The sequence below is a fragment of the Dendrobates tinctorius genome, unplaced genomic scaffold (assembly GCF_039654945.1).
Source record: "Dendrobates tinctorius isolate UK_male_01 unplaced genomic scaffold, ASM3965494v1 ptg000014l, whole genome shotgun sequence".
Classification (NCBI taxonomy): Eukaryota; Metazoa; Chordata; class Amphibia; order Anura; family Dendrobatidae; genus Dendrobates; species Dendrobates tinctorius.
The window spans coordinates 26,814,569-26,827,508 of NW_027361682.1; the positions used below are offsets into that span (position 1 = coordinate 26,814,569).

The 12,940-nt window shown below is 43.0% G+C and overlaps 1 protein-coding gene across 5 annotated transcripts in view; it reads right to left on the reverse strand.

Annotated features, from left to right (window-relative positions):
• Positions 1-12,940, reverse strand: part of SLC39A11 (solute carrier family 39 member 11) — a 641,085-nt gene that overhangs the window by 182,688 nt on the left and 445,457 nt on the right. The gene's annotated exons all lie outside the window — the stretch shown is intronic.

Sequence of the window (12,940 nt, forward strand, 5' to 3'; positions counted from 1 at the left end):
GGAGCAGTGATGATGCTGCTGAAGAGAGGAGCTATCAGGCGTAGTGGTGCTTCAGCTGAATGTGGTCAAGTGGCTAACTCTGCTGTCCAGGAGCATTGCAGTAGAGCAAGCTAAGCTTTGCTATTTAGTTGCTTTAACACTGTGGTGTCTGTTTTATCTTTGCTTTCGTGTTATTGGTGCAGTACACTTTTTTCCTTGTCTGGGGAGGGGGTTGGGGGGTTTAGCTCAGGGCTAGACAGGAGATAGGGACAGGTCGGGGACTTGGGCCTCACTACCATCAAGTGTACCCCCAAGTTAAGGAAAGTCAGGGCACCGCCTTTGCCTGAGGGGCAGTCCAGGGGCCCAGGTTCCACGTCTCCTGTTTTTTCCCTACTGCCCCGTGACACCTGCTCACACTTCCTGTAAAGAGAAAAAGACCTGCCCATAGTTCCTGAAAAGAGAAAGACCTGTCCACACTTCCTGTAAAGAGAAAAAGATCTGCCCACAATTCCTGTAAAGAGAAAGACCTGCCCACGCTTCCTGTAAAGAGAAAGACCTGTCCACACTTCCTGTAAAGAGAATGATCTGTCCACACTTCCTGTAAAGAGAAAAAGACCTGCTCACACTTCCTGTAAAGACAAAAAGACCTCCCCACACTTCCTGTAAAGACAAAGGCCTGCTCACACTTCCTGTAAAGACAAAGGCCTGCTCACACTTCCTGTAAAGAGAAAAATACCTGCCCATAGTTCCTGAAAAGAGAAAGACCTGCCCATACTTCCTGTAAAGAGAAAGACCAGTCCATGCTTCCTGTAAAGAGAAAGACCTGCCCACACTTCCTGTAAAGAGAAAGACCTGTCCACACTTCCTATAAGGCGAAACACCTGGCCACACTTCCTGTAAAGAGAAAAAACCTGCCCACACTTCCTGTAACGAGAAAGACCTGTCCACACTTCCTGTAAGGAGAAAAAGACCTGCTAACACTTCCTGTAAAGAGAAAAATACTTGTAAAACTATTAAAAATACAATGACCCACACTTCCTTATAAATACTACAAACACATGACTACACTTCCTGTAAAAAAGACAAAAACATCCACATTTCCTGGAAAGCTGCAAACACCAGCCCACACTTCCTGTAAAGAGACAATAACCCGCTCACATTTCCTTATAAGGCTATTAAGACCGCCCACACTTCCTATAAAGAGACAGTGACCCACCCACACTTTCTTATAAGGCTATGAACACTTTCCCACACTTTCAGTAACCATAAAAAGACCCACCACCACTTCCTGTAAAGTTAGATAATCTGCTATTACTTCCCATAAGTCTTGCTATGGATTGTTCAAAACTTGTCAACAGGCACTGGACAAAATTTTTGGGTAAGGCAACAATTTATAATTGAAGTGATTTAATGATTGTCTATTTATTACAAAAGACTAAGCTACCTTAAAGTACAGAGAAAATTTAAAGGAACACTCCAACTCATCTATCCACTACTTAATACAATGGTAGAACAGCAATTCTGTGTGGCTACACCATGTACATAGTATAAATACACTGCTGCATGACTGGGGAGCAACTATAAGCAGTGCCAGGGAACTTTCAAAACATATTGAAAAACTATGTTACGCTTTATCTTTAGCCCAGAACCCAGGTAGGTTAAATATTGGGCTATGCTTCCTATAATATGTATTGTGTAATACCCAGCGGTGATAGAAGTATTGTGCAGACGGCTTTAATTTAATGCCAGTAGCTCCCTGTAGTTTATGCTGCACAGTCCTTACTGGAATGAGATTGCTAGGCTTCCACAGTAGAACTAAAACCACAAAGAAACAAACCCCAAAAACAAAACTGTCGACTAATCTTTTATCTATTGAGTGAAAACAGCAAATTCTGAGTTTTCTGGGCACATTTAATCATTGTACTAAAAAGAGTAAGCAGTGAAAGGTGATGCTGATCCCTTGCCGACAAAGCAGCAAGAACCAATTACAGAGAATCTCAGGCACAAAAACTAGTTTCTTTATGCAGTTTTTGATTAATAGCTCTTTATATCTCCCAAATAAATCATTTTTTATCCCCACACGTCTTTTCCAAAGCAGTATCTAAATTATTTAAAATGTCAGCTTGCAATATTGGTTCACAGCTGGATCTGTATGATTATTGGATGTAACCTGGTATCCGGTTGTTCTGGATAAACAAGCATCTCAAGACTCCTCCTGACTATTGGACCAGTATAGAGATGCCAATCCCTGCTTGGAAATCATCCTGCACTACACTAAGTTACAAGCAATGTGCCCCTTGACCTCTATTAAGCTCAATCCCCACTTCCCTCACCTGTACTGAAAAAAACCCCAAAACATAGTAATGAAATGCGGTTGAGCCCGCCAATCTCGACAGGGCTGGCTGGCCATTTAGGATAAGTGCCCACGTTGCAGAAATGCTGCGGAAATGTTTGCAGCACTTCCACAACTTCCTGCTGCGGGTAAAACGCATGTGGAATTCGCATGCGTTTTCCCGCAAAACACAAGCGTTTTTAGCTTGCAGAATGCTTGCGCTTTTCCAAGCGATTTGAAGCATAGCTTGGGAAAGTGACAGGTTGGTCACACTTGTCAAGCATAGTGCATAAAAAATGCAACGTGGGCGTACAGCCTTAATGTGTATGAGTGCTTCCAAATTCTCCCCTGACATATTAAATAGATACTCCAAACTAGTATGGACAGATATCAATGCAGCTGGGGAAAAGCCAGGGTTTGGAAGCCACTTAAATGCAATTATATTACAGGAATGAAGACAAATCCTCTAAAAAATATACATTTCCAAGGTTTTAGGCTATGTGCACAAGTAGCAGAAAATTTCTGCTTAAAAACCTGACTCCCTTCCTAGAAACCGCGGGTTTTTTTCTGTGCGTTTTCCGCGCGTGTTTTTTGCGCAAAAAAACACGCGGTTTTTATGCGTTTTTTCCTCGCGCGGTTCCTGACACACAGAACTAGCCAGAAATACGGAAAAATCTGCGAAATTAATGAGCATGCTGCATTTTTTACCGCGAAGCGTTTTTTTCGCGGTAAAAAAACGCATCAATGTGCACAGAAATTGCAAAATGCATAGAAATGAATGGGAAGCTTATTTTTAGCGTTTTTAAAGCGGATTTATTGGCAAATCCGCTAAAAAAAACAAAACGCTAAAAAAACGCTGTGTGCGCACACAGGCTTATAACTTTCAATGGTGGACAAAATTCTATAATAAATAAATAAGATGGGTTAGTCCAGAAGACTCCTTTAAGATGGAGAACGCCTTTACTCTTTCTTGTTGCTTACCTACATGCAAACACATGTATACCTAAAGATGGCGTAATGACAAGTAACAAATGACAAAACTCCACTCTGCTACAGCATTACTTCACATCCTATATATCGAAAGCGATAGCTTACAAATTTGCAGAAATGAGATTCCCAGAGCAGAAGAAAAAACATGGGCATAAGCTTTAATGTCACAATGAATAAAACATAGACAAAGCTGGGTAAATGACTACTCAAAAGAAGTAAACAAATTTAGCAAATCTGCATAAATATGTATGAAAAGAAGAGAAAATGTACATCTCTGGAAACTGCTTCCACTGAGCTGCTAATCCATCATGCTGAAATATCCAGTAGGAGGATGACTGTACCCACTGTATGTTCACACAGCCACCAGTAGCGTTCCCAGTACACTGGTATCACGTTATATCTGCAGACCCTGGCTTCTGGGCAACGTTCCACATACGTGGAGGCTGCTGGCACCAGCTTGATCTAATATCACCTGACGGGTACAGCTGGCAACCTGCCCGTTTTTCTACTGACGCCCACACACCAAACCGTGCCAGTTCTGCCAGGTGTTAATGACAGCAGTAAAAGATCAACTCGAAAAAATGTCCCACATGGGAGGCAGACGATGATTTTACAGCCATGTGTCGCCGCTGATCCACTTCATACTTAGATCGTAGAATGGGCAAATAAAGTTACTAATTGTGTGAGGAAATGGAGCACGCTTCTCAGATATACTTTCTGTATCAATTTCTCATAGACTTTAAGATTTCTGTATGCTGTCGGGGTATGAAAGTTGTTATTGTTTGCCTCCACATGGTACACTGAAGGTACATAGGATGGATTTATGAATAGATGGAAAGAAGTACAGTAGATCGTATCTAGATATAGTAACATTTTGCTACATTATATTACAACAGACCTTGGCACAGAACGAGAAGAGGAGTCAGATAATTTGCTCTTAGGCCTGTTTCACACTTCAGTTTTTCACAATCAGTCAAGATCCGCCGATTTGCCAAAAAAACGGATCCGCCATTTTCATTTGCGGATCCGTTTTTTTCCCCATTGACTTTCATTATCGGCGGATTTTGACTGATGATCGTCCGTTGCGTCCGTATTTGTGCGGATCCGCCAAAATTGTGGCATCCGCTGAGATCACCAAACGGACCATGCAACGTTTTTTTACTGTCCGGATCCGCATTTTCCCCTTTTAACCCTGAATCAAGTGTCGCTGCTGGATGAAAATTTTTCTCTCTCGCTTTCTCTCCCTGCCTCCTCCATTTCTGCCCGATCTCCCCATTTCTCGCATCGCGCGATCTCCTCCATCATGGCATCGCGCGATCTCCTCCATCATGGCATCGCGCGATCGCTACTCACCCACATCCCGCGAGATGATCGCTCACCGCAGATGCCCGCTCTCTTCCGGATACCACTACATCCGCCGGTATTAATATTTGATTTTTTTTCTTTTTCCCCAGGCGCGGTTCCTTTAAATTTTTACCATCGGCGGATGCGTACATCCTCCAATCCGCTGTCCCCCTGCGGATCCGTTTTCCGCTATTTTGGCGGATTCAGACTGACAGGAAAAACTGATGTGTGAAACAGGCCTTAGCTCAAAAGATAATGTGATAAGTAAACAAATCTCCAAATCACTTTATTCATATTTATTCATAAGTGATGCTATCTTACGCTAAAAAAGATCGCTCCAAAGTGCTGACAACTAGGTGACTGCCTTCTGTGTAACTAGGATAACACTTGGCAACAACGATAAAGAAAACGTGTGGATCGGTGATAAAACAAAGGGAAGATGAGGACAAAAAAAAGCTCACCTGACTGTGCAGACAGGCACAACTCTGGAAAGTGTGAGGAGTGATCATTGGTATGTGGCTGCTGCTTCAGGTACAGATTCCAAAATACGCAGGTAGAGGAACAAAGGAAAGGTTGTCACAGGAAGTGGGGGAAGGTATTTGTATCACTACAGGAAGTGGGGGCAGGTATTTGCATCACTACACAAAATGGGGATGGGTATTTGTATTTCTACAGGAAGTAGGGGCGGTATTTGTATCACTACAGGAAGTTGGGGCAGGTATTTGTATTGCTACACAAAATGGGGGTGGGTATTTGTATCTCTACAGGAAGTGGGGGCAAGTATTTGTATCTCTACATGAAATGGGAGCAGGTATTTGTATCACTACAGGAAGTGGGGGCGGGTATTTGTATTGCTACAAGAAATGGGGTGGGCATTTGTATCTCCACAGGAAGTGAGGGCGGGTATTTGTATCTCTACAGGAAGTAGGGATGAGTATTTGTATCACTACAGGAAGTGGGGACAGGTATTTGTATTTCTACAGGAAGTGAGGGTGGTATTTGTATCACTACAGGAAGTGGTAGGAGATATTTGTATTTCTACAGGAAGTGGGGGCAGCTATTGGTATCTCTACATGAAATGGGGGTGGGTATTTGTATCTCTACAGGAAGTGGGGGCAAGTATTTATATCTCTACAGAAGGACGGGTATTTCTATCTCTACAGGAAGTAGGGATGAGTATTTGTATCACTACAGGAAGTAGGGACAGGTATTTGTATTTCTACACAAAGTGGGGGTGGGTATTTGTATCACTACAGGAAGTGGGGCAGGTATTTGCATCGTTACACAAAATGGGGGTGGGTATTGGTATTTCTACAGGAAGTGGGGGCGGTATTTGTATCACTACAGGAAGTGGGGGCAGGTATTTCTATTGCTACATGAAATGGGGGCGGGCATTTGTATCTCTACAGGAAGTGAGGGCGGGTATTTGTATCTCTACAGGAAGTGGGGATGAGTATTTGTATCACTACAGGAAGTGGGGACAGGTATTTGTATTTCTACAGGAAGTGGGGGCAGGCATTTGTATTTCTATAGGAAGTGGGGGCGGTATTTGTATCACTACAGGAAGTGGGGGCAGGTATTTGTATCGCTACGCGAAATGGGGATGGGTATTTGTATCTCTACAGGAAGTGCAGGCAAGTATTTCTATCTCTACACGAAATGGGGGTGGGTATTTGTATCTCTACAGGAAGTGGTGGCAAGTATTTGTATCTCTACATGAAATGGGGGCAGGTATTTGTATCACTACAGGAAGTGGGGGAAAGTATATGTATCTCTACATGAAATGGGGGCGGTATTTGTATCACTACAAGAAGTGGGGGCAGGTATTTGTATTTCTACAGGAACTGGGGGCAGTATTTGTATCACTACAGGAAGTGGGGGCAGGTATTTGTATCGCTACACGAAATGGGGGTGTGTTGTGAGTTCATTTTCCCCTTCGTCACTGAGGTCTGGTGAACTCCCTATTCTGGTAAAGGAAGGTAATGAGCCTGATTATCAGGCACCTGAGCCTAATGATGATGACTGGCTGAGAGGAGTCATGGACTGGATATAAGGCTGCCGACGCCCTTCTGCCCTGCGGGTGATTTCTCTGTGGACTTCTAGGAGACCAGTCTGATTCCTGCTCCTCTAAAGCTAGGTTTTCTGCTTTGCCTTTTAGCATTTGTGTTTTGTTTTTGTTTGCCTTGCTTTCCTGGATTCTGCCATTCCCTGCTGGGGTGAGCTGAATCTCCTTTTGCCGGTTGCTCTGTCTTCAGAATATTCCTGAGTACTGACATAGTCTTTTTGAAGCCTAGCGTCTTCAGGGCCTTTTTCACTGTCAGTCTGTTGGCTCTTATTTTCATAGGGTTTTTCATGGATTGCAGACAGCAGCCTTCCTGTCCTTTCCTATCTAGTCAGCTTGGGCCCCGTCTTTGCTCAGTCTTTCTGTCTGTGTTGTGTTCTTTCTTCTTGCTTCACCGTCATTATATGTGGGGGGCTGCCTTTTGCTTTGGGGTCTGCTCTGGGGCAGTTTAGATTTCCCTTTCTGTCTTTAGGCTATTTAGTCCTCCGGCTGTGATCGAGGGGTCTAGGGCATCGTAGGAACCCCCCACGGCTACTGCTAGTTGTGTTGATAGGTTCAGGGGTCTGCAATCCCATAGCTGCCAACCTCTCTAGTTTTCTGGACTTAGCTAGCATTTCTGTTTTTGCCTCCTACGGTGACTCAATCATAACAGGGGTGGGTATTTGTATCTCTACAGAAAGTGGGGGCGGGTATTTGTATTGCTACACAAAATGGGGGTGGGTATTTATATCGCTACAGGAAGTGGAGGCGGGTATTTGTATCTACAGAAAGTGGGGGTGGGTATTTGCATCTGCAGGAAGTGCGGGAGGGTATTGTATCTGCAGGAAGTGGGGGAGGGCATTTGTATCTCTACAGGAAGTGGGGGCGGGATTTGTATCACTACAGGAAGTGGGGGCAGGTATTTGTATCGCTACACGAAATGGGGGTGGGTATTTGTATCTCTACAGCAAGTGGGGGGTATTTGTATTGCTACACGAAATGGGGGTGGGTATTTGTATCGCTACAGGAAGTTGAGGCGGGTATTTGTATCTCTACAGAAAGTGGGGGTGGGTATTTGCATCTGCAGGAAGTGGGGGAGGGTATTTGTATCTGCAGGAAGTGGGGGAGGGTATTTGTATCTCTATAGGAAGTGGGGGTTTGAATTTGTATCTCTACAGGAAGTGCAGGCGGGTATTTGTATCTCTACAGAAAGTGGGGGCTGGTATTTATATATCTACAGTAAGTGGGGACGGGTATTTGTATGGTGGGTATTTGTATTTCTACAGGAAGTGGGGGCGGATATTTGTATTTCTACAGGAAGTGGGGGTGGGTATTTGTATCTCTACAGGAAGTGGGGGCGGGACTGTCTCTAGAGGAAGAGGGTGTGGGTCGTTCTCGCTACAGGAAATGAGGGTGGGTCTGTCTCTAGAGGAAGTGGGTGTGGGACTGTCTCTACAGGAAATGAACGTGGGTCTGTCTCTCTACAGGAAGTGGGAGCGGATCTGTGTCTTTCTGCTCCTATTCTTCTCTATGTCAAGCTGCATGGATGCATAATAGACAGATGAGCCTTCCATTTGGACCAAGCAGGCCATTGGACAATAGCAGCAATAGCAGATGAAATGGATGCTGGCAAGTGAGGGAAAGTAAGTCCGTCCCAGCTCTTATAGTGCTGTCAGACACCAATTAGAAAACCTAACAATAAATAGTTTCTGCTAGCACTAGGGGCTTCAACTGAGAGGAGCTTGTTGGTTTTAGAGAGTTTGCATGGAGCGACGCCTCCCTTGTGTAAAATCTCCCATTTAAAGTTCTCTTCACTGTGTTTGTGCAGTAAAAAGCAAAAGAGGGCATGGGATATATTTTCTAGTGAAACGTAGGGGCCCCGTGTGTGTCAGTATAATGCTCACACGACTAATTTCTCCGAATCTGGAAAAAAAATGGCCTGACCATGCTCATGTACAGTTACCATTCTCTTTTTTTTCTGGCTAAAAATCAGATAGCAAAAGAAAAAGAAGCAAACAGGAGACATTTTAAGACACCTCTGTTCCCTCTCACATGAATGGGTCCTGTAAAGGAATGTTTTATTTCCGTTTTTTTTAATTCCAAAAATGGCTCCACAACAGAATCAAGTACAGGACGTGTAAGCAGAGCGCGACGGCGGCACTTAATGCATCCTATCCGCAACTCCTTAACATCTCCTGGAATAAGTTGAGATGATGTGGGCTGATGCTGCTACAAAGAAGCATTGCCTTTCCGATATTTGGTAAGGGGCCCCAGATTACTCATTAGCCCTCTCTGTCTGGGAGATTGAGTTTATGCGATGATTTGAAAGCTGTGCATTAGGTATGGGCTCATATACACAAATGGAGAAGCACTGCCTGGAAGTGCATCCCTCCCAGACGGCTTGTCTGCGTGCAATGATAAGGACAAGGCTATATTTCATAAGCAATTTTAATTATTCTCAGCCACTCAGATAATCAAACACATAAAAACACAGCCATGTTCTGCACAATATTAAAGGAACGGTCCACTTTAGCATATTAATTCTGATTTATTAGGCAGGGGCCCATGTTCAGGATCCCCATCTTTTCGGTGGAGCGGAGGGTGTTTTTTTTTCCACCTGGAGGTCCTGTCCTACATTACACAGACATTCCTTTCCCTCTTTGACATTTTTATACTGGCCACTTAACCTAATATTAGACTTTTATCACTATTAACACTAATGGACTGACTTCAACCCTATTTATTTATACAGGAGAATAATCTGAGCATGCTCTAATGTAGACAAAGGTCACTGAGAAGGTTGGTGAAGGCGGTGACCTGTGACATCACATTGTGAATGGTGGATTATGTATTATTTCCTGTGCAGAGACTTGTCAATGTCATCAATTCTGTCTGTGATGATTAAGAGACTGCTAAAAAGTAATTTGTACAGCTCAGGAACTTATCTTTCACTTTACATAAGGGGAAATAGGTGAGCTGCGTCATCCCCTATTGTGAATGGTGGTTCGGGTATTACTTACTGTACTTAAACTTGTCATCTCTCATAGTAATCCTGTCTCTGATGATAAGACTGCTGAAGAGTCATTTGTACAACTCAGGCTATCCTTCATTTTACATGGAGGGGGAAGGGTACATCGTGACATTATCTTTTTTGAATGGTGGATCTTGGAGTTAACTACTGTACATGGAGGTGTTATCAGTCATTGTAATAATTATCTGTGATAATGAGACTGCTGGAACTTCATATGTACAGAACAGTAAGTTATCTTTCTTATTATATGAGTAGGTGAGATGTGACATCACCTATTGTGAATGGCTGGATCCTGTGTTATCTACTGTATATAGAGGAATTAATAGTCACTGTACAGGATGAGGAGGTGAGCTGTGACATCAACTATTGTGAATGGTGGATCCTGTGTTAACTACTGTATATAGATGTGTTATCAGTCATTGTACAGGAGGAGGTGAGCTGTAACATCAACTATTGTCAATGATCCTTTGTTACCTACTGTACATGGAGGCGTTATCAGTTATTGTACAGGAGAACAACTGTGATATCACCTATTGTGAATGGAGATTTCTTTGTAATCGTCTTTATATAGTAACATTATTAATCATTGTACAGGAGGAGGAGGAAGTTAGCAGTGATATCCCCAATTGTGATGGAACCTGTGCATTGTACATAGAGGAATTATCAGTCACTATAATCCTCTCTGTGATAATAATGAGACAGATGGAAAGTCCTCTGTCCAGAATAGGAAGTAGTGTAAGACCTAGTGGCCAGTGTGAAAATGGTAAGATTTCTCATGTTCTTTACTCTAGATGGTGATATAAAAAAAATCACTAGCGTGATATAAAAAAATAACCAAGTATATAAGGGGACAATACAAATATCTCTCCGAGGATTTGTTTATACCAAGGAAGGTGACGGTCACAAGGGGGCATTCTCTGCGTCTGGAGGAGAGAAGGTTTTTCCACCAACATAGAAGAGGATTCTTTACTGATAGGGCAGTGAGAATCTGGAATTCCCTGCCTGAGGAGGTGGTGATGGCGAACTCAGTCGAAGGGTTCAAGAGAGGCCTGGATGTCTTCCTGGAGCGTAACAATATTGTATCTTACAGTTATTGTTAGGTTCTTTAAAGGATGTAGATCTGGGGATTTATTCTGACGGAATATAGGCTGAACTGGATGGACTAATGTCTTTTTTCGGCCTTACTAACTATATTACTTTAAAAAAATATACACAAAAACCTGATACAAACAAAAGGTCATTTTATAAAGACACACCTTCTTAAAAGTGATTGTGTAAAGCAGAGAATCCCTTTAAGAATAAGGAGAGATACAAATAACGGAGAGCAACATTAGTAAAGGGTCAATAGTACTAAACAGAAGCTGTTACATAAATAAAGAAAAAGTATCTACAGGAAATGCAGGGATCAATTCCTCCAGTAATGAACAAGGTAAATTAGTGAGCAAATACAGATTCCAAATGGTCATCTTCCGGAACGGATGAAAGAGTTCATGAAACACATTTCTAAGTATCAGCGGGAGAACAGGGAAGGGGAAAGCGATAAAGCAGGTGGGACATGAAAGTTTATAATAGTCAACAATATTCTGCATGGAGCAATGAGAATTTGGAAAGTCCAAATAAAAGTTTCTACAACTATAAAATGTAATGTAAAAAAAAAAAAAAAAAAAAAAAACAGCGGCTAATATCCATGCTAATGACTCCTAGTAGCAACAGTTTTTTATTTTCACCAGACTGAAAATCGTAGAGTAGAAATAAAATATAATTCTGGGAAACTAATTATAACACATTCCCTACTGGAACCCTCAGCAATCAGCTGTGAGATCTGTGGGGAAAACTGAATTATCAGGCAAAAGTGTTGTTAAGAACGCTCGTTTCATGGTTACCTTTCTGTGTAAACAGGCTGCCCCTTAGGCTGTATGCCCACGTAGCGTTTTTTAAGCGTTTCTGCAGCGCTTTTAGACAAGAGTTTCTGCTGCAGAAACGCTTAAGAAAAGCATCCAATGGATTTGCAATGAAAAACGCACATATGCTAATGGTGCGTTTTTATCCGCCGCGGAAACGCTTAGCGTTTAAAAACGCAGCATGTTCATTAATTTTGCAGAATCGCACACGATTCCGCATACCATCAATTATATGGGCAAAAAATCTTAGGAAAATGCTTACAAAAACGCTTGACACACGCTTACAAAAGCGCGTAAAAAAATGCATGCATTTTCCTGGGAGCAGGGTGTACGATTCTGCTCAGGTTTATTCTGCTTCAGAATCGCTATGTGGGCACATAGCGTTACTGTTCAGTCAGACGTCTGTGTAAATCAGTCCGACATTGGACCGCTGTGCACGGACTGCTCGTGGCTCTCGTCCTGAGTGGGACAACCTCATTGAAATACACAAAGCGGGTCATGCTCAAGTCAGAAGACCCATGGCCAGTTCGTGCAATAGGGGTCCGATTTTGGACTGATTTGCACAGACGTCTGAATGAGCCTTTAGTGTTCAATTTCCCTTCAGCGCCACCACAGGGGAGGTTTAAGTATTGCACGATGCCAATTTAAAACAATCAGCGGCCTTTAAAGCAGGACAAGTAGGGTCCTCCAGAGTAAGAAAAGCTTTTTGTAACCACTCTCCATCATTCATCTATGGGACGACTGACATAAATAGCTGAGCACTGTACATGGCTTTCTCTGGGAGTCTCCTATACTATGAATGGAGTAGAGATCCCCATTCTCAGGATAGCTGGGACCATAGGATAAGGGATAACATTTAAGTCTGGCAATAACCCTTTAAGCTGCAGTGCACACTCTACTGCAGATGATGGATCTGGGATAAGTGAAGCTGTACTGTATATCTTAGGGTCTCCAATTTAATATGGAGGCATACCGATACACGTTCATATGTTGTAGTGCAGATGTCTTCCCCTCTAGATGCACTGGTTCTATTGTTGCACAGGGTGCCATACAGGGGCACCATATGGCAAAACAAGTACCTCTGGCTCTGAAATACAGAACCACAGTATGGGCACAGTCAGACTAAATCACGTCAAAATCAGAACGCAATGCACAGACTGTCTGGTGGCTCTCCTGACCTGAGTGTGTCAGCTGCATAGTACTACATGAAGCAGGAGAGCCACCAGAAAGTCCGTGCACTGATCTCGGTACGATTTATACGGCTGTCTGACTGCGCCCTAACGATCTGACCCCTGTACAAGCTCCATGCACACAACTTTGCC